At 42.8% G+C, this 23,501-nt stretch overlaps 1 protein-coding gene across 4 annotated transcripts in view; it reads right to left on the reverse strand.

Moving 5' to 3' along the window:
* Positions 1 to 23,501, reverse strand: part of LOC139396588 (double-stranded RNA-specific editase 1-like) — a 197,191-nt gene that overhangs the window by 67,255 nt on the left and 106,435 nt on the right. For all 4 annotated transcript variants that reach the window (XM_071143541.1, XM_071143557.1, XM_071143565.1 and 1 more), the window contains one exon: positions 3,969 to 4,030. The gene's annotated coding sequence lies outside the window, so the exon portion shown is untranslated. The remainder of the gene's footprint in view (positions 1 to 3,968; positions 4,031 to 23,501) is intronic.

Genomic DNA, 23,501 nt, shown 5'->3' on the forward strand with positions numbered 1-23,501 from the left:
CAATCTGCTTTTCAAAAATTCAAAGTGAAGATTGTGTCATTTTTTATTTAAAATGAAATAACTAAAATAGTCATTGCATAAGTATTCAGCTCCCTGGGTCAATACATGTCAGAAACACCTTTGGCATCAAATACAGCTGTGTCATCTTAGGTACGTCTATAAGAGCTTTGTACACCTGGATTGTGCATTATTTGTCCATTATTCTTTTCAAAATTATTCAAGCTCTGCCAAGATGCTGTTTTTCAAGTCATATCGTAGATTTTCAAGCCGATTTAAGTCAAAAATGTAACGTGGCCAATCAGGAATGTTTAATGTTTATGTTCTTGGTAAGCAACTCCAGTGAAGATTTGGCCTTGTGTTGTAGGTGATTGTCCTGCTGAAAGGTACATTCTTCTCCCAGTCTCTGGTGTAAAGCAGACAGAAGCAGGTTTTCCTCTAGGATTTAGCCCGTGCTTCGCCTCATCCCATTTATTTTTATCCTTTAAAAACTCCTCAATATTTGCCAATGGCAAGCATACCCATACCATGATGCAGCCACCACCATGCTTGAAAAAAGTGTATTCCTTTGCTGTTTTTTTTTTTCTTCTTCCAGTATTACTTTAGTACCTCGTTCCATACAAGATGCATGTTTTGGAATATTTTCATTATGTATATTTGTACTCTCCTTTTCACTCTGTCATTTAGGTCATTATTGTGTAGTCACTACAATGTTGTTGATCCATCATCCTCAGTTTTCTCCAATCCCAAAAAGGCTACAGAGTTCAATGGTTATCACCACCAATGGCCTCTTGGTCTGGGAGGTTTAATAAATAATCCACAGCATAAATGTTAACTTGACCATGTTTAAAGAGACATTCGATGTCTGATTTGTTATTATTGTTACCCATCTACCGGTCACTCCCCTTCTTTATGAGGCTTTCCAAAAGCTCCCTGGTCTTTGTAGTTGAATCTGTGCTTGCAATACATGACTGAGGGACCTTATATATGTTATATGTATGGGGGACAGAGGAAGGGTTAGTTATTAAAAAACCATGTCAACCCCTATTATTTCACACAGAGGGAGTCCATGTAACTTAAGTGATTTGTTAAGCCACATTTTACTCCTGAACTAATTTAGGCTTGCCTAAACAAATGGGGCTGAATACTTATGCAGTGACTATATTTTAGTTAACTTTGTTTCTTAGATTTTGACAGAAGATTGTGTGTAGATTGCAGAGTTTCAGCATCACTCCGTTACCGTGGAATTACCAAACTTCAAGTGCTTTCATCCCTCAATACACAAACTCATACACTACAACAGTCCAGCTAAAGGTACTGCAATGTCCTGCAATGTTTAACATGAGGTGAAATCTCACTTCACAGAAGGAGTACACCATTCACTAATAGGTTCAGGCATAGGAACAAAAGAGCTGAAGAATTCAGTGTGAACGTCACAATACCACAGCACAGTACTCTACCTCCCTCTAGTGTGCATATTCTGTCATTACTCTATCATTCCAGTGACAGCAAAGGCAATGTCAATGATGCAGAAACCACCATAACACTGCACAGCAAACACACAAACAGGCTTTACCATACGAAACCCTTTGCACATAAATATGATTTTAGCCATACTAACGGATAAGAAACCGAAAGACAACAACAGTGCCTTTACCTTGGTGAACACTGCCCCTCTGTGGAGTGGAATATAATAGCACTTCATATGAACCACAGTGCAGCACAGGGCACCAAAGGCTTTATGGTGCAGTATAGAACAGGACATTCTTATTTAAAAAAATGTTTTAATTTACCTTGTGGTATCCAATTGGTAGTTACAGTCTTGTCTCATCGCTGCAACTCCCGTATGGACTCGGGAGAGGTGAATGTTGAGAGCTGTGCGTCCTCCGAAACACAACCCAACCAAGCCGCACTGCTTCTTGACACAATGCCCACTTAGCCCGGAAGCCAGCCGCACCAATGTGTCGGAGGAAATACTATATACCTGGCGACCGTGTCAGCGTTCACTGCGCCCGGGCCGCCACAGGAGTCGCTAGTGCAAGATGGGACAAGGACATCCCTGCAGGCCAAACCCTCCCCTTACTCAGATGACGCTGGGCCAATTGTGCGCCGCCCCATGGGTCTCCCGGTCGCGGCCGGCTGCGACAGAGCCTGGACTCGAACCCAGAATCTCTAAGAAGGACTACTGATTTTCTGCCATAGTTATGAGTATTCCTAACCATGTGACATGCCAGTGAGGGATGCCAGTGAGGGAAGGTGTCATAGTGGAGAGAATATATATATATATATATATATATATATATATATATATATACAGTGCCTTGCGAAAATATTCGGCCCCCTTGAACTTTGCGACCTTTTGCCACATTTCAGGCTTCAAACATAAAGATATAAAACTGTATTTTTTTGTGAAGAATCAACAAGTGGGACACAATCATGAAGTGGAACGACATTTATTGGATATTTCAAACTTTTTTAACAAATCAAAAACTGAAAAATTGGGCGTGCAAAATTATTCAGCCCCATTAAGTTAATACTTTGTAGCGCCACCTTTTGCTGCGATTACAGCTGTAAGTCGCTTGGGGTATGTCTCTATCAGTTTTGCACATCGAGAGACTGAAATTTTTTCCCATTCCTCCTTGCAAAACAGCTCGAGCTCAGTGAGGTTGGATGGAGAGCATTTGTGAACAGCAGTTTTCAGTTCTTTCCACAGATTCTCAATTGGATTCAGGTCTGGACTTTGACTTGGCCATTCTAACACCTGGATATGTTTATTTTTGAACCATTCCATTGTAGATTTTGCTTTATGTTTTGGATCATTGTCTTGTTGGAAGACAAATCTCCGTCCCAGTCTCAGGTCTTTTGCAGACTCCATCAGGTTTTCTTCCAGAATGGTCCTGTATTTGGCTCCATCCATCTTCCCATCAATTTTAACCATCTTCCCTGTCCCTGCTGAAGAAAAGCAGGCCCAAACCATGATGCTGCCACCACCATGTTTGACAGTGGGGATGGTGTGTTCAACTGTGTTGCTTTTACGCCAAACATAACGTTTTGCATTGTTGCCAAAAAGTTCAATTTTGGTTTCATCTGACCAGAGCACCTTCTTCCACATGTTTGGTGTGTCTCCCAGGTGGCTTGTGGCAAACTTTAAACGACACTTTTTATGGATATCTTTAAGAAATGGCTTTCTTCTTGCCACTCTTCTATAAAGGCCAGATTTGTGCAATATACGACTGATTGTTGTCCTATGGACAGAGTCTCCCACCTCAGCTGTAGATCTCTGCAGTTCATCCAGAGTGATCATGGGCCTCTTGGCTGCATCTCTGATCAGTCTTCTCCTTGTATGAGCTGAAAGTTTAGAGGGACGGCCAGGTCTTGGTAGATTTGCAGTGGTCTGATACTCCTTCCATTTCAATATTATCGCTTGCACAGTGCTCCTTGGGATGTTTAAAGCTTGGGAAATCTTTTTGTATCCAAATCCGGCTTTAAACTTCTTCACAACAGTATCTCGGACCTGCCTGGTGTGTTCCTTGTTCTTCATGATGCTCTCTGCGCTTTTAACGGACCTCTGAGACTATCACAGTGCAGGTGCATTTATACGGAGACTTGATTACACACAGGTGGATTGTATTTATCATCATTAGTCATTTAGGTCAACATTGGATCATTCAGAGATCCTCACTGAACTTCTGGAGAGAGTTTGCTGCACTGAAAGTAAAGGGGCTGAATAATTTTGCACGCCCAATTTTTCAGTTTTTGATTTGTTAAAAAAGTTTGAAATATCCAATAAATGTCGTTCCACTTCATGATTGTGTCCCACTTGTTGTTGATTTTTCACAAAAAAATACAGTTTTATATCTTTATGTTTGAAGCCTGAAATGTGGCAAAAGGTCGCAAAGTTCAAGGGGGCCGAATACTTTCGCAAGGCACTGTATATATATATATATATACACGATTAGTTAGTTACACACCTGTTTTCCCTTTGTTGTCCGTTGTGTAGTATTGGCGCACTCTGTGGCTCTTCTTCAGTGGCCTGGAAGAGAAAGGAGAGCACTGGTCAGATAACAGCTATAGTATCTGTCATCACAAACAGGAACAACACACACAGGAAGAACAAAAAAGGAGGGGAAGAGTTACTAGGAAAATGGTAGAATGAAGGTGCTCATTGGTAATGGGTAATTGGTGTTCGTATAATTAAAATCTTTATATATACACTGCTCAAAAAAATAAAGGGAACACTAAAATAACACATCCTAGATCTGAATGAATGAAATATTCTTATTAAATACTCAAATGTAAATGTATCAAGCCATGAAGGTCTGGATTTGGAATCACACTCAAAATTCAAGTGGAAAACCACACTACAGGCTGATCCAACTTTGATGTAATGTCCTTAAAACAAGTCAAAATGAGGCTCAGTAGTGTGTGTGGGCTCCACGTGCCTGTATGACCTCCCTACAATGCCTGGGCATGCTCCTGATGAGGTGGCGGATGGTCTCCCTCAGGACTAAAACATCCGCCAACTCCTGGACAGTCTGTGGTGCAACGTGGCGTTGGTGGATGGAGCGAGACATGATGTCCCAGATGTGCTCAATTGGATTCAGGTCTGGGGACCGGCGGGCCAGTCCATAGCATCAATGCCTTCCTCTTGCAGGAACTGCTGACACACTCCAGCCACATGAGGTCTAGCATTGTCATGCATTAGGAGGAACCCAGGGCCAACCGTACCAGCATATGGTCTCACAAGGGGTCTGAGGATCTCATCTTGGTACCAGTCAGGCTACCTCTGGCGAGCACACGGAGGGCTGTGCTGCCCCCCAAAGAAATCCCAACCCACACCATGACTGACCCACTGCCAAACCGGTCATGCCGGAGGATGTTGCAGGCAGCAGAACGTTCTCCATGGCGTCTCCAGACTCTGGCACGTCTGTCACATGTGCTCAGTGTGAACCTGCTTTCATCTGTGAAGAGCACAGGGCGCCAGTGGCGAATTTGCTAATCTTGGTGTTCTCTGGCAAATGCCAAACGTCCTGCACGGTGTTGGGCTGTAAGCACAACCCCCACCTGTGGACGTCGGGCCCTCATACCACCCTCATGGAGTCTGTTTCTGACCGTTTGAGCAGACACATGCACATTTGTGGCCTGCTGGAGGTCATTTTGCAGGGCTCTGGCAGTGCTCCTCCTGCTCCTTCTTGCACAAAGGCGGGGGTAGCGGTCCTGCTGCTGGGTTGTTGCCCTCCTACGGCCTCCTCCACGTCTCCTGATGTACTGGCCTGTCTCCTGGTAGCGCGTCCATGCTCTGGACACTACGCTGACAGACACAGCAAACCTTCTTGCCACAGCTCGCATTGACGTGCCATCCTGGATGAGCTGCACTACCTGAGCCACTTGTGTGGGTTGTAGACTCCGTCTCATACTACCACTAGAGTGAAAGCACCGTCAGCATTCAAAAGTGACCAAAACATCAGCCAGGAAGCATAGGAACTGAGAAGTGATCTGTGGTTAACACCTGCAGAACCACTCCTTTATTGGGGGTGTCTTGCTAATTGCCTATAATTTCCACCTCTTGCACAACAGCATGTGAAATGTATTGTCAATCAGTGTTGCTTCTTAAGTGGACAGTTTGATTTCACAGAAGTGGGATTGACTTGGAGTTACATTGTGTTGTTTAAGTGTTCCCTTTATTTTTTTGAGCAGTGTATTTAACATTTAATTATGGAGTTGTCACACATACAGCTAACAAATGGAAATGTCTGCTCTACTCAAAATTACAACCAACTAATTGCAGGACTACCGTAAAAACGGAAAGTGAGGAAAGTGAAAGGGGGAGAAAGTAAGGAAATCGTCTGTCGGCACTGCATTATAGACCAACATTTATTAAAGAAAATTGTGAAAAATAAAGTTTCATTTAAGGACCAAAAATGGACAGCTGTGGAATATAGATTGCAAAACAGTTTTACGAAGATTAACGATGTACCGATTCCATGGCACATGACTAATGAACTGATACACAAAACAAAGCTGGATTCAAAAACAGTTGTTCAACTTAAATTATACCAAATTCTTGCAACCAATAGAATGATACATATACTGTACAGTGCATTCTGAAAATATTCAGACCTCCTGACTTTTTCCACATTTTGTTACTTTACAGCCTTATTCTAAAATGGATTAAATTGTCACCCCCCCCACCTCCCCTCCCCTCCCCTCCCCCCAATCTACCCTACAATATTTCATAATGACAAAGCAAAAACAGGTTCAGAATTGTCAGCAAATTTATGAAATATACATTTACGTAAGTATTCAGACCCTTGACTCAGTACTTTGTTGAAGTACATTTGGCAGCGATTACAGCCTTGAGTCTACTTGGGTATGAAGCTGTAGGCTTGGCACACCTGTATTTGGGGAGTTTCTTCCATTCTTCTCTGCAGATCCTCTCAAGCCCTGTCAGTTTGGATGGGGAGTGTCGCTGCACAGCTATTTTCAGGTCGCTCCAGAGATGTTCAATCGGGTTTAAGTCGGGGCTCTGGCTGGGCCACTCAAGGACTTGCAGAGACTTGACCCGAAGCCAAAGCCACTCCCGCGTTGCCTTGGCTGTGTGCTTAGGGTCAGTGTCCTGTTGGAAGGTGAACCTTCGCACCCCAGTCGGGGGTCCTGTGTGCTCTTGAGCAGGTTTTCATCAAGGATCTCTCTGTACTTTTTCTTTCTCTCAATCCTGACTAATCTCCCTGTCCTTGAAAAATAATCCCCACCGCATGATGCTGCCACCACCATGCTTCACCGTAGGGATTGGTGCCAGGTTTCCTCCAGACGTGATGCTTGGCATTCAGGCCAAAGAGTTCAATCTTGGTTCAGAGACCAGGGAAGACCAAAAATCTTGCTTCTCATGGTCAGAGTCCTTTAGGTGCCCTTTGGCAAACTCCAAGTGGGCTGTCATGTGCCTTTTACTGAATTGTCTTCTGTCTGGCCACTCTACCATAAAGGCCTGATTGGTGGAGTGCTGCAGAAATGGTTGTCCTTCTGGAAGGTTCTCCCATCTCAACAGCGGAACTCTGGAGCTCCGTCAGAGTGACCATCAGGTTCTTGGTAACCTCTTTATGGCAAATAAAAATCTAAACTGGATGGTTTTCAGAGATCCATGGGAGGGGTTGAGTGGAGCTGAAGGTTGGGACTAAAAACAAACAAAAGATAACTATTTAAAAAATATACTGTGTCCATAAAATGTATACACAGTTGAAGTCGGAAGTTTACATACACTTAGGTCGGAGTCATTAAAACCCCACAAATTTCTTGTTAACAAACTATAGTTTTGGCAAGTCAGTTAGGACATCTACCTTGTGCATGACACACGTAATTTTTCTAGCAATTGTTTACAGACAGATTATTTCACTTATAATTCACTGTATCACAATTCCAGTGGGTCAGAAGTTTACATACACTAAGTTAACTGTGCCTTTAAACAGCTTGGAAAATGATGTCCGGCTTTAGAAGATTTTGATAGGCTAATTGACATCATTTGAGTCAATTGGAGGTGTACCTGTGGATGAATTTCAAAGCCTACCTTCAAACTCAGTGCCTCTTTGCTTGACATCATGGGAAAATCTAAAGAAATCAGCCAAGACCTCAGTAAATAAATTGTAGACTTCCACAAGTCTGGTTAATCCTTAGGAGCAATTTCCAAAACGCCCGAAGGTACCACGTTCATCTGTACAAACAATAGTATGCAAGTATAAACACCATGGGACCTAGCATCATACCACTCAGGAAGGAGAAGCGTTCTGTCTCCTAGAGATGAATGTACTTTGGTGCGAAAAGTGCAAATCAATCCCAGAACAACAGCAAAGGACCATGTGAAGATGCTGGAGGAAACAGGTACAAAAGTATCCATATCCACAGTAAAACGAGTCCTATATCGATATAACCTGAAATGCCGCTCAGCAAGGAAGAAGCCACTGCTCCAAACCGCCATAAAAAGCCAGACTACGGTTTGCAACTGCACATGGGGACAAAGATCATTATTTTTGGAGAAATGTCCTTTGGTCTGATGAAACACAAATAGAACTGTTTGGCCATAATGACCATCGTTATGTTTGGAGTAAAAAGAGGGAGGCTTGCAAGCAGAAGAACACCATCCCAACCGTGAAGCATGGGGGGTGGCAGCATCATGTTGTGGGGGTGCTTTGCTGCAGGAGGGACTGGTGCACTTCACAAAATAGATGGCATCATGAGGAAAAGAAAATGATGGACAGAAGCATGTGAGAAATCACTTTAGCCCCAAAGGAAAAGCAGGCTGAAAACAACAGCAGTTAAAATCTGCAGTAAAAGCCCACAGGCGTGTAAAATATAATGTTATACTAGGTACAGCCAAAGCCATAAAGCTTTAAACCCTCCAGCTGCGACAGAGTGGGGAAAAGAGAGAATACCATAGTGAGGAAATGTAGAGGCGGAGAGGAAAAGGGGAGGGGGAAGGGGTGAAAGCCAGGGATATCGAGAGATGAATGAGAAGCAGCAGTAAGTAGGGATGGCCAGTCCATCCCTTTAACCTGAGGAGTCCTGGGCAGTCTCCATCAATGCCCACCTCTAATTCCCATGGCTGTCCAGGGTACTGTGGCTCAAACCAACAGGCATGTGTTTAGACAGCTCTTCTCTAAGAAGACAAGCATGTGCCTGACAGGCCAGAGAGAAAAATGGAGATGGAGTGCCAAAACGCACACTAGCCCACAGCATTTCCATCACACAACTGACAGTATATAGGCCAAGCACAACCACAGCTGGCCAAGTCTGACCGCGGCCGGTTTGGAGCGCCACCCCTGTGATCGCTGTGAAGGCTGACCACGAAGGAGAAAGAATTGGTCGTGGTTGAGAAACAGTAGGGCGTCTCAGACTTAGGATAAGGTATGAACTTCATACGGCTCTACAGTGGCTCCTGAAGAATTATTGAAAAATACAGCTTTTTTACCCCCATTTTATTTAACAGGCCAACACCAGTCAAAGGCCAAACAACTGTCATAACAATGTCTTAAACTCATATCTGTTTACAGACAGTTAACTGAAAAAACATGGTTGAAATAAAAATGGCCATTGTGGTAGTGGTGGCAATTCCTAAAGTCAGAGTCATTGTCTCGAAACCTAGTATGCAGATGTGTCTGGACCAAATTAACGGCCACAAATATGATCCAAACAAGACTGCACATTCAAAGTAAACTTAGTTATAGTACAAATACTGTACGCATGTAGTCACATGGCTCAGTTGACAAGTGTTATTGTTAGGTGGGCAAAACTCGAATGGAACTATTATGCTATGCTATGGTGCACAGTCAGGTCCAGCCAAAGGGAGTTTGTGGAAGGTGTGCTGAACAAAAATACATGGGCGAGGGAAAGGACTGAAATCAGGATACTCACAGTAAACTGTAAATAACACAACCAGCCTTAGAATCAGAAGTAAGAGCTGAGAATACATCAAGCCTAATATTACCAAACACCAGTAGGTGGCAGCATTGTTCTTCATTCGAGCGATGTGTGAGAGTCTGGGTCAGCATCATTAGAGTCATCATTTTGGACAGGTCACTGAGGCTAGGGACCGGGGAAGGCCCCACTGCTGTGCCACATGGCTCAGGCAAGGGCACTCACCCACTGAGGGGGCAGGGGAATGAGAGACGTGGAGGTGGTGTGTACATTATGATTGGGCAAGACCCAAATCAGCGATGCAAAAATCACACTACCGCCCGCAGAGAATGAGTGACATGGAGAGAGAGAGAGAGGATGGGGGCTAGAGACCAAACTTTGAGAAAATATGCTATTGTGCTATTGACTACATGCTAATCTGTGTTTGAGAGGGAGAAAGAAGATGGAGATGCGAGAGACAGAAACAGTCAGACAGAACCTTGAAACAGATGAGGATAGGGAGACATCTCAATTGCATACTCCTCAGGTCCTCTCTTCTTTGCAAAACCTATTGGCAGAAAAGGTCAGAGGGGAGGGACCTCTTGCTTTCTCATCTAATAAGCATGAGAAGGAGACGAGGAGAGAGGATGTGAGGAGTATGCAATTGAGATCTGCCCAGAGAGAGAGAGAGAGAGTTCAAGAGAGAAAGAGACTGCTGAACTGTGTAGGCAAGGCAGTTTAACCGAGTCAGTCCCATCTTGGCAGACAGTTAGGCCACAGGCGCCACATCAGACATGCTTGAGGGGGGTCCTGACAAGCCCTCTCGAAAAATGGGGAATAATAACAAACAGGGAGAACTTGAAGCACGCACTACTTTTCAATTATATATACACAGTGGCAAGAAAAAGTGTGTGAACCCTTTGGAATTACCTGGACTTCTGCATAAAGTGGTCCAACAAAATGTATCTGACAAACACAGTCTGCTCAAACTAATAACACACAAACAGTTACACGTTTTCATGTCTTTATTGAACACACTGTGTAAACATTCAGTGTAGGGTGGGAAAAGTAAGTGAACCCTTGGATTTAATAGTTGTTTGACCTTCCCTTGGCAGCAATAAACTCAACCGAGCGTTTTCTGTAGCTGTGGATCAGACCTACACAATTATCTGGAGGAATTCTGGACCATTCATCCTTACAAAACTGTTTCAGTTCAGCAATATTCTTAGGATGCCTGGTGTGAACCGCGTTCGAGGTCATACCACAGCATTTTAAATCGGGTTGAGGTCAGGACTCTGACTGGGCCACTCCACAACGCATATTCTATTTTGTTGAAACCATTCTGTTGTTGATTTACTTCTGTGTTTTGGGTCGTTGTCCTGTTGCATCACCCATCTTCTGTTGAGCTTCAATTGCGGACAGATAGCCTTACATTCTCCTGCAAAATGTCTTGATAAACTTGGGAATTCATTTTTTTATGTCTGATAGCAAGCTGTCCAGGCCCTGAGGCAGTCCCAAACCATGATGCTCCCTCCACCATACTTTACAGTTGGGATGAGATTTGATTTTGGTGTGCTGTGCCTTTTTTTCCTCCACACAGAGTTGTGTGTTCCTTCCAGACAACTCAACTTTAGTTTAATCTAAATATTTTGCCAGAAGCGCTGTGGAACATCCAGGTGCTCTTTTGCGATCTTTGGACATACAGCAATGTTTTTGGTGGACAGCAGTGGCTTCGTCTATGGTGTCCTCCCATGAACACTATTCTTGTTCAGTGTTTTACGTATCGTAGACTCGTCAACAGAGATGTTAGCATGTTCCAGAGATTTCTGTAAGCCTTTAGCTGACACTCTAGAATTCTTCTTAACCTCATTGAGCATTCTGCACTGTGCTCTTGCAGTAATCTTTGCAGGATGGCCACTCCTAGGGAGAGTAGCAATAGGGCTGAACTTTCTCCATTTATAGACCATTTGTCTTACCGTGGACTGATGAACATCAAGTATCAAGAGATACTTTTGTAACCCTTTCCAGCTTTATGCAAGTCAATAATTCTTAACCTTAGGTATTCTGATAACTATTTTGTTCCGAGGCATGGTTCACATCAGGCAATGCTTCTTGTGAATACCAAACTCAAAAACGTGAGTGTTTTTTATAGGGCAGGGCAGCTCTAACCAACATCTCCAATCTCATAGATAGGACTCCAGGTTAGCAGACTCCTGATTCCAATTAGCTTTTGGAGAAGTCATTAGCCTAGGGGTTCACATACTTTTTCCCAACCTACAATGTGAGTGTTTAAATGATGTATTCAATATAGACAAGAAAAATACAATAATGTGTGTTATTAGTTTAAGCAGACTGTTTGTCTATTGTTGTGACTAAGATGCAGATCAGATCAAATTGACACATTTATGCAGATATCCAGGTAATTCCAAAGGATTCACAATACAGTGCCTTCGGAAAGCATTCAGACCTTCGACTGTTTCCACAATGTTACATTACAGCCTTATTCTAAAATGGATTCAAGTGTTATTTTTCCTAAGTCAATCGACACACAATGCCCCATAACGACAAAGCAAAAACAGGTTCAGAAATGTTTGCAAATGTACAGTATTATTATACCTTTATTTCAACAAGGAAGACAGACTGAGACCAAGGTCTCTTTTACAGCTGGGCCCTGCGTATACATGTTTACACATACAGCTTAGGTACAATGATTAAGAAGCTACACAAGACAAACAAAACCATCACAGATAACACACAAAAAAAAACATGATATATATATATATATATATATATATATATATATATATACACAAACAGTGGGGCAAAAAAGTATTTAGTCAGCCACCAATTGTGCAAGTTCTCCCACTTAAAAAGATGAGGCCTGTAATTTTCATCATAGGTACAATTCAACTATGACAGACAAAATGAGAAGAAAAAAATCCAGAAAATCATTTTAGGAATTCTAATATTGATGAGTGATGGTAAATAAGAAGGTAGCTTATTCAGAAGTGCTTTATAGTCAAAAGTTTGGACACACCGATTCATTCAAGGGTTTTTCTTAATTTGTGACCCGATTCAGGAAACTAAGCGTATGTCGCAAGTCACGACTTCACAGGAGAGCCTATTGAATGTAAAAAAATATTTATCCAAATGTTTTTTTTTGTTGCAAAAATGCCTTCTCGAACATGTGAACTTTCATGTGTCATGATATCAAATTTGTATGTCATCTGTAAATAGGAATACAATTGTTCAATTACGAGCCTAGTTGGTTTAGCCACAGACAAAGCCAGCAACCTTCCCGCTAGCCATGATTGGCTGAGATAATGAGTGGGCTGGACATGCCGAGAGATGAATTTGGATTGGTCTGTGGTGTTGCATCTTGGGTCTATAAAATGAGATGCTCGTTATGCGTAAATAATCCTTTCTACTGCAGTTCTTTTCTAAAGATATTATGTTAGCCATGAAGAAATGCAAATATGTTGCTACTGCTCTCAATAACATTGCTGCCCTGAATTTATCAGGCGCTATTGATAAAGGTCCGTGGGAAAAAGTTGTGGAGGACTACTTTCTGGACGACGGTCAGACTCCAGCCACCCTAGTCATAGACTGTTCTCTCTGCTACCGCACGGCAGGCTCTCTGAATATAGATTCCCTTGTTCATGCGTGGTTTGGATGGACCAGTCATCAGCACTATCTGCAGTGCCTCTATTCATATGACCCTCTCCTAACACACATATGTTGCTGATTTTTTTTTTGTCCTGCTGCTCAGCCATTGACAGGGCTGCAGTGGAGCAGGTTGAGAGCTTCAAGTGCCTTGGTGTCCACATCACCAAAAAAAACTAACATAGGCCAAGCACACCAAAAAAGTCGTTAAGTAGGCACAACAAAACCTATTCCCCCTCAGGAGACTGAAAAGATTTGGCATGGGTCCTCCGATCCTTAAGGTTCTACAGCTGCACCATTGAGAGCATTGGTTGCAACACTGCCTGATATGGCAACTGCTCGACCTCCGACCTCTGAACATCTAGTCAAATGGCTACCCAGACGAGTTGCATTGCCCCTCCACACCACTGCCACTCTGTGATCTATGAATAGTCACTTTAATAACTCTACCTACATGCACATACTACCTCAACGAACCAGTGCACCCGCACATTGTCTCTGTATACCAGCACCCCGTATATATATATTTTTTTTATTACTGCTGCTCTTTAATTACTTGTTACTTCTTATCTGTATTATTATTTTTATTTTTTTAAACTGCACTGTTGGTTAGAGGCTCGTAAGTAAGAATTTCACTAAGGTCTAGCTGTTGTATTCGGTGCATATGACTAATACAATTAGAATTTGATTTGATGCATAACTACCTCGTCTATCACTGATATTGTTCTTGTACATACTGTATATATCTTATATTGACACTATTTCTGTATTGCTACTCTGCAAATAACCATTTGGTTGTACCGTTTACACCTTCTGTAGAGACCATACACTTAGCAAGACTTCACATGCTTTTGTGACATACCACGACAATATCATGTGACTGTATCAAGTGTCCACCACTTAAATATGGCACATGCCATCTGTTTATGTGAACCTCACATGGCCTTATGTATGAAATACTGTGATAAGTGCCTGTTTAACAGCATATAAAGTATGCTAATGTACTGGTGTGAAGGCATTTAAGTAAATCAAAATTAGAGTACTACGTAGTTAGTACTACTTAAGTAGTTTTTGTGGCATCTGTACTTTACTATTTATATTTTTGGCAACTTACTTCACTACATTAGTAATGTACTTTTTACTCCATACATTTTCCTTGACAGCAAAATTGTCCAATTCTAACAATAAACAATAGAACATTCCTGGTCATCCATAGATGCTGCCTACGATCTGGCAGACTCACTAAACACATGCTTCATTTGTAAATGATGTCAGTGTTGGAGTGTGCCCCTGGCTGTCCATCAATAAAATTGTGCCGTCTAGTTAATATAAGTGAAATGGTTTATATTTGAACTTTTGATACCTAAAAACATTGTGCCCCTGGCTCTGTCTTTTTTTTTTAAATTAAATTGCGCCGTCTGGTTTAATAGAAGGCATTTGAAAGTATTTATTATTTGACTCAAGTATGACCATTTTGTACTTTTTCCACCACTGGATGTGGCTGGGGGTTGTAGTATTTCTTTCACATCTATCTGGACACTGTTTACCGAGAATTGTTCCTTATTGTAGGCTACTACCACTTAGTCTTTAGCACATGACCTTATGTGAATTCTTTAAAGAGATGGGTGGGGCTGGGTTTAGACAAAGGAGAGATCTCCAGTAGGTACCATTCAAAGGCCCTTTTCTCAAGTGAGTTTACAAATGTTTCAACTTTCAAAGGAGAAACACTTTCCCATTGCTCCTCAAAAATGTTGTGTATGATCTACCATTTTATACGCCTTGTAATTTTATCGAGTGTAAAAAACTAATTCTAAAATGTTGCTACAAAAGTCTGAATCCAGGTGGTTAGTCACATTGTAGAATAATAGTGAAGACATTAAAATTATGAAATAACACATGTAGGAACCAAAAAAAGGGTTAAACAAATCAAAATATATTTTATATTCTTCAAAGTAGCCAACCTTTGCCTTGCCAGCTTTGCAATCTCTCAACCAGCTTCATGAGGTCATCACCTGGAATGCATTTCAATTAAAAGGTGTGCCTTTTTAAAAGTCAATTTGTGGAATTTCTTTCCTTAATGCTTTTGAGCCAATCAGTTGTGTTGTGACAAGATGGGGTTGGTGTGTCCAAACTTGACTGGTAGTGTACATCTGCAAAAATTTTGGAAAAACTGTTTTTGCTTTGTCATTAAGAGTATTGTGTGTAGGTGTGTCCAAATGTTTGACTGGTACTGTAGGAAAAAAAAACTGAAATATCACATTTACATAATTATTCAGAACCTTTACTCAGTACTTTGTTTAAGCACCTTTGGCAGCGATTACAGCCTCGAGTCTTCTTGGGTATGATGCTTCAAGCTTGGCATATGTGGCATATGTGTATTTGGGGAGTTTCTCCCATTCTTCTCTGCAGATCCTCAGCTATTTTCAGATCTCTCCAGAGATGTGCAGGCTTTGCTTTGGCCACTCAAGGACATTGAGACTTGTCCCGAAGCCACTCCTGCGTTGTCTTGGCTGTGTGTTTAGGGTCGTTGTCCTGTTGGAAGGTGAACCTTCGCCCCAATCCGAGGTCCTGAGCGCTCTGGAGCAGGTTTTCATCAAGTATCTCTGGTACCGCTTGTACTTTGCTCTGTTCATCTTTCCCTTGATCCTGACTAGTCTCCCAGTCCCTGCCGCAGAAAAACATCCCCACAGCATGATGCTGCCACCAACATGCTTCACCTTAGGTATGGTGCCAGGTTACCTCCAGACCTAACGCTTGGCATTCAGGCCAATGAGTTCAATCTTGGTTTCATCAGACCAGAGAATCTTGTTTCTCATGGTATTGAGTCCTTTGAGTCCTTTGGGGTTCTTGGTCACCTCCCTGACCAAGGGCTTTCTCCCCCTAGTGCTCAGTTTGGCCAGGTGGCCAGCTATAAGAAGAATCTTGGGTATTCCAAACTTCTTCCATTTAAGAATGATGGTGGCCACTGTGTTCTTGGGGACATTCAATACTGCAGAAATGTTTTGGTACCCTTCCCTAGATCTGTGCCGAGACAAAACCCTGTCTCGGAGCTCTACGGACAATCGACCTCATGGCTTGATTTTTCCTCTGACATGCACTATCAACTGTGGGACCTTATATAGACAAGTGTGTTCCTTCTAAATCATGTCCAATCAATTGAATTTACCACAGGTGGACTCTAACCAAGTTGTAGAAACATCAAGATCAATGGAAACAGGATGCACAGACACTCATTTTCAAGTCTCATAGCAAAGGGTTTAAATACTTATGCAAATAAGGTATTTCTGTTTGAGTGAATGGGAGAAACTCCCCAAATACAGGTGTGCCAAGCATAAAGCATCAGACCCAAGAAGACTCGAGGCTGTAATCGCTGCCAAAGGTGCTTCAACAAAGTGCTAAGGTTCTGAATACTTATGTAAATGTGATTTCAGATTTTTTTTTATGTAAAAAAATACTTGTTTTTTTCGCTTTGTCATTATGGGGGATTGTGTGTAGATTGAGAGGATACAATTATTAAATCTATTTTAGAATAAGGACATAAGGTAACAAAATGTGGGAAAAGTCAAGTGGTGTGAATACTTTCCAAATGCACTGTATACATACACACACAAAAAAACTTCAAATTAGTGGATTCAGCTGACAGGTGTGGAAAAATCGAGCACACAACCATGCAATCTCCATAGACAAAAATTGGCAGTGACATTCAACGAGGCACTGTCATAAGATGCCACTTTTGCAACAAATCAGTTCGTAAAAATGTCTGCCTTGCTAGAGCTGCCCCGGTCAACTGTAAATGCTGTTGTGAAGTGGAAACATCTAGGAATAATATTTCTTGCCTGTGTGTGTTTGTGTGTGTTAAGGCGTCCGCATGCATAGATTCAGTTTGCTCCTATCAGAACTCGGTTAGGCGACTGTCTGTGCTCTCATACTCCCTAAAGACCATCGATTGGAAAACAAGCCACCTTAGCCAGAAACACTTCCTCAAAATAGTCAGAATGAATCTAAGATAAATCAAGTAATCCGACACATTTTTGCCAAGGTCTTTCAAAATATTTTTTTTAGAAACATCTAGCTAAGATATTTGCTGTATTTCGAGTGAAAAAATGTGAATGAAAACTAGTTGTCTCTGGTTTAATGACAACAAATATGTTCCCATTCCTACTAGGAGTAGTACTGTTGAACAATCAACGACGACGGGGCGTAGACTGTCTATTGAACTTCAAAAATTGGTGCACGAACAGCCCAAATAAAAAAAAATGCCAAAGACTAAGATGTCAGAAAATGGTCATAATAATTATACAGTACAAGCAAACTGTTTAGAATGGGAAGCATACAGTAAGCTTTAGGAAGTAACTAATCTTCGGTGGATTTATCTCCTGTTCTAAGGTATGCCTGCCCTGAAAGGGCAGCCTCGCCCTTATATTAAACACACTGACCTGGATTCCATGTACCTCTGTCTAGAGCACGCGGGCGTATGTGCGTGTGTGTACATATTCCTGTGTACATATTCCTTTGTACATATTTTTCCATCTCATGACTACAGAAATCCAGTCAGAGTAGACTCACTGTAGACTCACTAATTTCCTCTGTAGCGTTAGATCCCCGTACTCACGGGCCAGTTAGCGCTCAGCGCTAGTGCTGCCCAATGCAGTGTGAAGGCAGACCTTTAAATATTTAACACTGCAGAGAGGTGAGGGGAAATAAGTACACTCATTTAGCTGTGGTGACGCAAAATCATTGCCGCCGTGCCCGAAAAATATGGAACATGAAAAAGTATTTCTGCCGAGACGCACTTTATAGATGCTAGAACAGTCCACATTTACTTTTCCTCTGCAAACAAAATGAGTAATGAATAGAACAACCAGACACCCCATAGCAGAATGGTTGATCTATTTGCCCAGTCCGATGTTGTTGTGTGTTCTATGCAACAAATATTCCTCTCAACGTGCATTCAAGTTTCGAGTGCCAAATGGAGAGAAACATGCTTTCTTACAACCTGTCAACGCACAACATTTATAATGCAATCGTGGGGCAAACAGCCATTTTAAACGGCCTTTGTAATTAAAAGGCTTTCCATTCCTATTCCTAAATATGCACGAAGGAGGCGTATTTCCCTTCTTAGTCTTTCTACATAACAATTCTGATTTAGAGCGGGGGTACTCCGTGCAAACACACACATGTACGCACATACCGCGCAAGCATGCAGGCGTATAGTATACACCTGTGAAGGAAAATGTGATGTTTGTGCTTTTCTAATAACCAATTCAACTGGGTTCATGCAAGTGACTGATTGATCGTGCCTGGGAAGAATCCTCACATCGGTATAAGGAATTTGTGCAGTACGCCCAGAACATTGCTCTGAGATCCGAAAGGGGCATCTCAGTTTCGTGGGCTCAGCTTGGAAAGAAGAAGCCTTGTGAGTTATTGGTCGGTCACATAATAATGTAAATCATGCAAATATAACTTGTCTGTGTAAGCAGTATATAAGAAACTTAACGGAACTGCTCCCGACCAACGTGTACTACTGTGCATTAAGTGTGTTGGAACCTCTCCAGCTTGCTGATAACAAAGAATGATTAATTTAATATTGACTTCAGGTGTCCCTGGTGGTAATTTTCCACGACACACCTCATTTGAACTCCTTTAAAATCCTGGGGAAAATGTCTGCAAATACACAGCAATAGCTTCCATCAGCATCTTAGAACTAAAGTCAGAGGACAGCAGTCCTAATTCCATGTAGACAATGAACGGAAGGATGTGGACTCCTATTTGTTCATCTGCCAGGGACCATTGCACAATCTATACATTGCACCAAATGTAGCTAAATAGCACATTTCCATCTGCCATTGGCTAGCATAACAGCTCTATTCTACTACCATATGTAAACTAAATGGGTGGGCACTGCAGAGTGATACCAATTATGTACTATATACACACTTAATTGAATATTCAAGGTTGTGCGTATGAATATGCATGTCTAGGAATGATGGTAGCACATTCTCCTGTGTTCAGCGCTTTCTTCTGTTGATATGACTCATTGCTTTGTCCTTGCGCTCAGCCCGACCTCTAGGCAGGCAGGCCCATATGCGAGCCACCCCGGTGTTGTTCTACTTTGCTACCAGGGCCTTTGAGGCTGCGGCCGTTGTATCCGCCGTTCCAGGGCAACACAACAGAACAATAGCCGCCTCGGTCTGCCCTCTGGCAGCCCACACGCACCACAACACACAAGCCTGGGGGGCTCTGGCAGACACACCAATAAGGAAGGGAGGGAAGGAGGCCCAAATACATCAGGCGCCTCTGGGGCTACATCCACTGGTGAAGAGGTGTCAGAAGGTCAAATCTGGACGAGCAAAGGAGGGAGGGAGTAGGTTGACGTGGCTTGTTCAATAGATCAGAGATAATAGCACTAGACCACCTTTGATATACAGGATTTACATTCTGTAAAACCTCTTCAGCAGAGAGGAGCAGAGTGCAGAGTAGGAGAAATAAAGTAGCCCATAGTAGAACTAAGTCAGCACTTCCTCACTTTAACAATGTTCTCACAAGCTTTGTAATATTCCCATCCACCGGTGTCCTCATTAAGAGCTCTCCTGGTCTTAATGAATGGGGCGCACAGAAAGAGATTGCCTATATGGAAGTGACACAAACTTAGTCATTATACTCCTCTATCTGCGGAGATTCGCTTTGCTGAACACACCCCGGGTCACCCAGGCGGTAACCACCTCTGGAGTGTCTGATTGAAAGTCAAGGGGGTAAACAAATTGCTAAACACTGAGTGAGAATTTAAGCTGTGCACCTCTGACACGGCCTAGTATCAATTAGCACCAGGGTTGGGGTCAATTCCTTACCAATTCAGACGATTAGAAAAAAAACGAGTTGGAATTGGAATTTCATTTTCCTTCTTGAATCGGAATTGACCCCAACCAATTATGATTAGCACCCGGCTGGAAATTTGTATTTCTCCCCGAAACATCCTTATTATTTGCTTAGGCACACCTGCTGGGGTGGCGTCACCCTCTCCTCTGACAATGCTGGATATATTTGGGTCAGGCGTCAGGGGAGATGCCAGGCCAAGGAGGCGCGGTGGGTAGCTGGGCATTACAGCTGCAGGGCCCACCCCCTACAAACACACACACCCTTGGAGCCACCAGCTTGCCACCAGCCAGAGCAGGCACCGGGTACAGCCACCTGATTAGAGTGATGAGGGCTGTCTGTTTACTGTATGTGTGTACGATAGTGATGCGCGGGTTGATTCATAACCCACAGTTCCCACCAATGTTCCCTCAAAGTTTTATGCCAATGAGCAAATTTCAGATCTGCTGAGCGCAAACGTCTGTGTAACTTCCAGCATGCGTTTACTGGGGAACACTAAAGCTGGGTTAGTGTTACACAACTTGATTGTAGTCCACCTGTGGTAAATTCAATTGATTTGACACAGAGAGATCCTTGATGAAAACCTCGTCCAGAGTGCCCAAGACCTCAGACTGGGGGCGAAAGTTCACTTTCCAACAGGACAAAGACCCTAAGCACACAGCCAAGACAAAGCAGGAGTGGCTTCTGGACAAGTCTCTGAATGTCCTTGAGTAGCCAAGCCAGAGACATCTCTGGAGAGACCTGAAAATAGCTATGCAGTGACGCTCCCAATCCAACCGGACAGAGCTTGAGAGGATCTGCAGAGAAGAATGGGAGAAACTCTCCAAATACAGGTGTGACATCTTGTAGCGTCAAACCCAAGAATACTCGAGGCTGTAATCGCTGCTAAAAATACTTCAAAAAAGTACTGATTAAAGGGTCTGAATAGTTAATTAAAGGTGAAATTTCAGTTTATTATTTTTAATAAATAACTCAAAAACTTCAGACCCTGTTTTTGCTTTGTCATTATGGGGTATTGTGTGTAGATTGATGAGGGGGAAAAACAACTTCATTTTAGAATAATGCTGTGACCTAACAATGTGTGGAAAAAGTCAAGGGGCCTGAATACTTTCCGATGGCACTGTATCTTCAGTATAGGCTACATTTAGTTTTTTTTTTCTTGAATTACCTTTATCTGACAGTGCCTACGCTTTAGGGCCTTAGCTGTACACTCACCAAATACACGCCAATCGCCAAATACTTTTGGGAACTTGGGTAGAAAAATGTAGCGTTGATCCACTAAGGCAAAAAGGACAATATCAGTTAAAGACAAGCTGAGACATGGAGAGTTGAAAATAAAGAGAGAGGAAGGAAGGAAAAGTAACGTTTGGGAAAGATTTGGTGACGTGGTAAAAGAGGATGATAGCAGTGCCGACTATATTACGTGTGATGATTGTGAGGCGCAATACAAATTTGACACTGTACAGCGCAGGACTATGGGGAAAAGGGGGTCTGCAGTGGAGAGGGTCAAGAGCTTCAAGTTCCTCGGTGTGCCACATCACTGAGGACTTAACATGGTCCTCCCACCACCACAGTTGTGAAGATGGCACGGCATCGCCGAGAGCATCCTGCCTGACTGGTTCTATCACCGTCTTGGATGGCAACTGCACCGCCCTCAACCAGGAGGTTCAACAGAGGGTGGTGCGGACAGCCCAGCGAATCACTGGGTGCGAGCTCCCAGCCATCTAAGGCCCAAAATATTTATTGAAGACTCCAGACACATGGACTGTCCTCAATGCCCAGGCGGTACATCAAGGCTCAGACCAGACTCGTAAACAGCTTCTATCCCCAGGCCATAAACATTAAAATGACTACCAACTACTGCTCTCCCACAGACTATCCTCACTGACTATGCCTATCCAAAGGTTTGTACCCACTCAGACACACACCTTCACAGTCACCCTTACACACAGCTGCTAAATGATTTGATTAGATGTATTACTACCATGTAGGGTGCTGTTCATTGATTATTGATTGCTATTACTATTAGTAGCCATCTACACTATATGACCAAAAATATATGTGGACACCAGCTCGTCGAACAACTCATTCCAAAATGATGGGCATTAATATGGAGTTGGTCCCTGCTTTGCTGCTATAACAGCCTCCACTCTCCTGGGAAGGTTTTCCACTATATGTTGGAACATTGCTGTGTGGATTTGCAACCATTCAGCCACAAGATCATTAGTGAGGTCGGGCACAAACCACTTCTGTATGGACCTCGCTTTGTGCACAGTGGCATTGTCATGGTGAAACAGGAAAGGGCCTTCCCCAACTGTTGCCACAAAGTTGGAAGCACAGAATCGTCAAGAAAGTCACTGTGTCGTAGCATTAAGATTACCCTTCACTGGAACTAAGGTGCCTAGCCCGAACCATGAAAAACAGCCCCAGACCATTATTCCTCATCCACCAAACTTTACAGTTGGCACTATGCATTGGGGCAAGTAGCATTCTCCTGTCATCCACCAAACCCAGAATCGTCCGTCGGACTGCCAGATGGTGAAGTGTGATTCATCACTCCAGAGAATGCATTTCCACTGCTCCAGAGTCCAATGGCGACAAGCTTTGCAACCAAGGACAGATGCTTCAGCACTCGGTGGTCCCGTTATGCGAGTTTGTGTGGTCTACCACTTTGCAGCTGAGCCGTTGTTGCTACTAGACGTTTACACTTCACAATAACAGCACTTACAGTTGAAGCACTTACAGGGGCAGCTCTAGCAGGGAAGAAATTTGACGAACTGACTTGGTGGAAAGATGACATTCTAGGACGGTGCCACGTTTAAAGTCTCTGAGCTCTTCAGGAAGGCCAATCTAATGCCAATGTTTGTCTATGGAGATTGCATGGCTGTGTGTGCTCAATTTTATACACCTGTCAGCAACGGGTGTGGCTGAAATAGCCGAATCCACTAATTTGAAGGGGAGTGCACATACACAATATATACAAAAGCTACTGGTCACTATAACACCTGTTTACATGTACATATGAACATCAGTATATCAGTATATATATATCAGTATATAACACCTGTTTACATGTATATCCTTCTCCCAGTCACTTTTATGTATAAACATACCTCAACCACTCCAGTGATCTTGGGTCAGTTATGCATTTCCCCCACTAATGGTTAAGGTTAGGATTGGGGAGGGGAAGCTGATCCTACATACACAGTATGTACCTAGAGGAAACGTCACCCTGGAGCCCAGCCCCTTTAAACCTCCCATACCTAGGGTAACAATACAAACACGTGTTTATCTCACACTGGCTCTATTCAAAAGCTAGAACTAATGTTACACCAACTGTGTTTTAAAAGTAGTTCACCAGTGTGTGAGTGAGTGAAAAAAATGGGGAGATCGAATTGAAAGTCATCTGTGACTGAACACTGACTCGGTCAAGCTTGAAGTTAGAGCACGGCCAAATCCTTTCAAATACGAAACACAAACATGCATACGCCCGCACACAAACACACTTATTTGGGTAAGAGTGGCTGCAAGACAGAAGTGATCAGAGGGTAAGGAAATGGAAGGCTATAATAGCTTGTCATTCA

The sequence above is a fragment of the Oncorhynchus clarkii genome, chromosome 3, assembly GCF_045791955.1.
Source record: "Oncorhynchus clarkii lewisi isolate Uvic-CL-2024 chromosome 3, UVic_Ocla_1.0, whole genome shotgun sequence".
Lineage (NCBI taxonomy): Eukaryota > Metazoa > Chordata > Actinopteri > Salmoniformes > Salmonidae > Oncorhynchus > Oncorhynchus clarkii.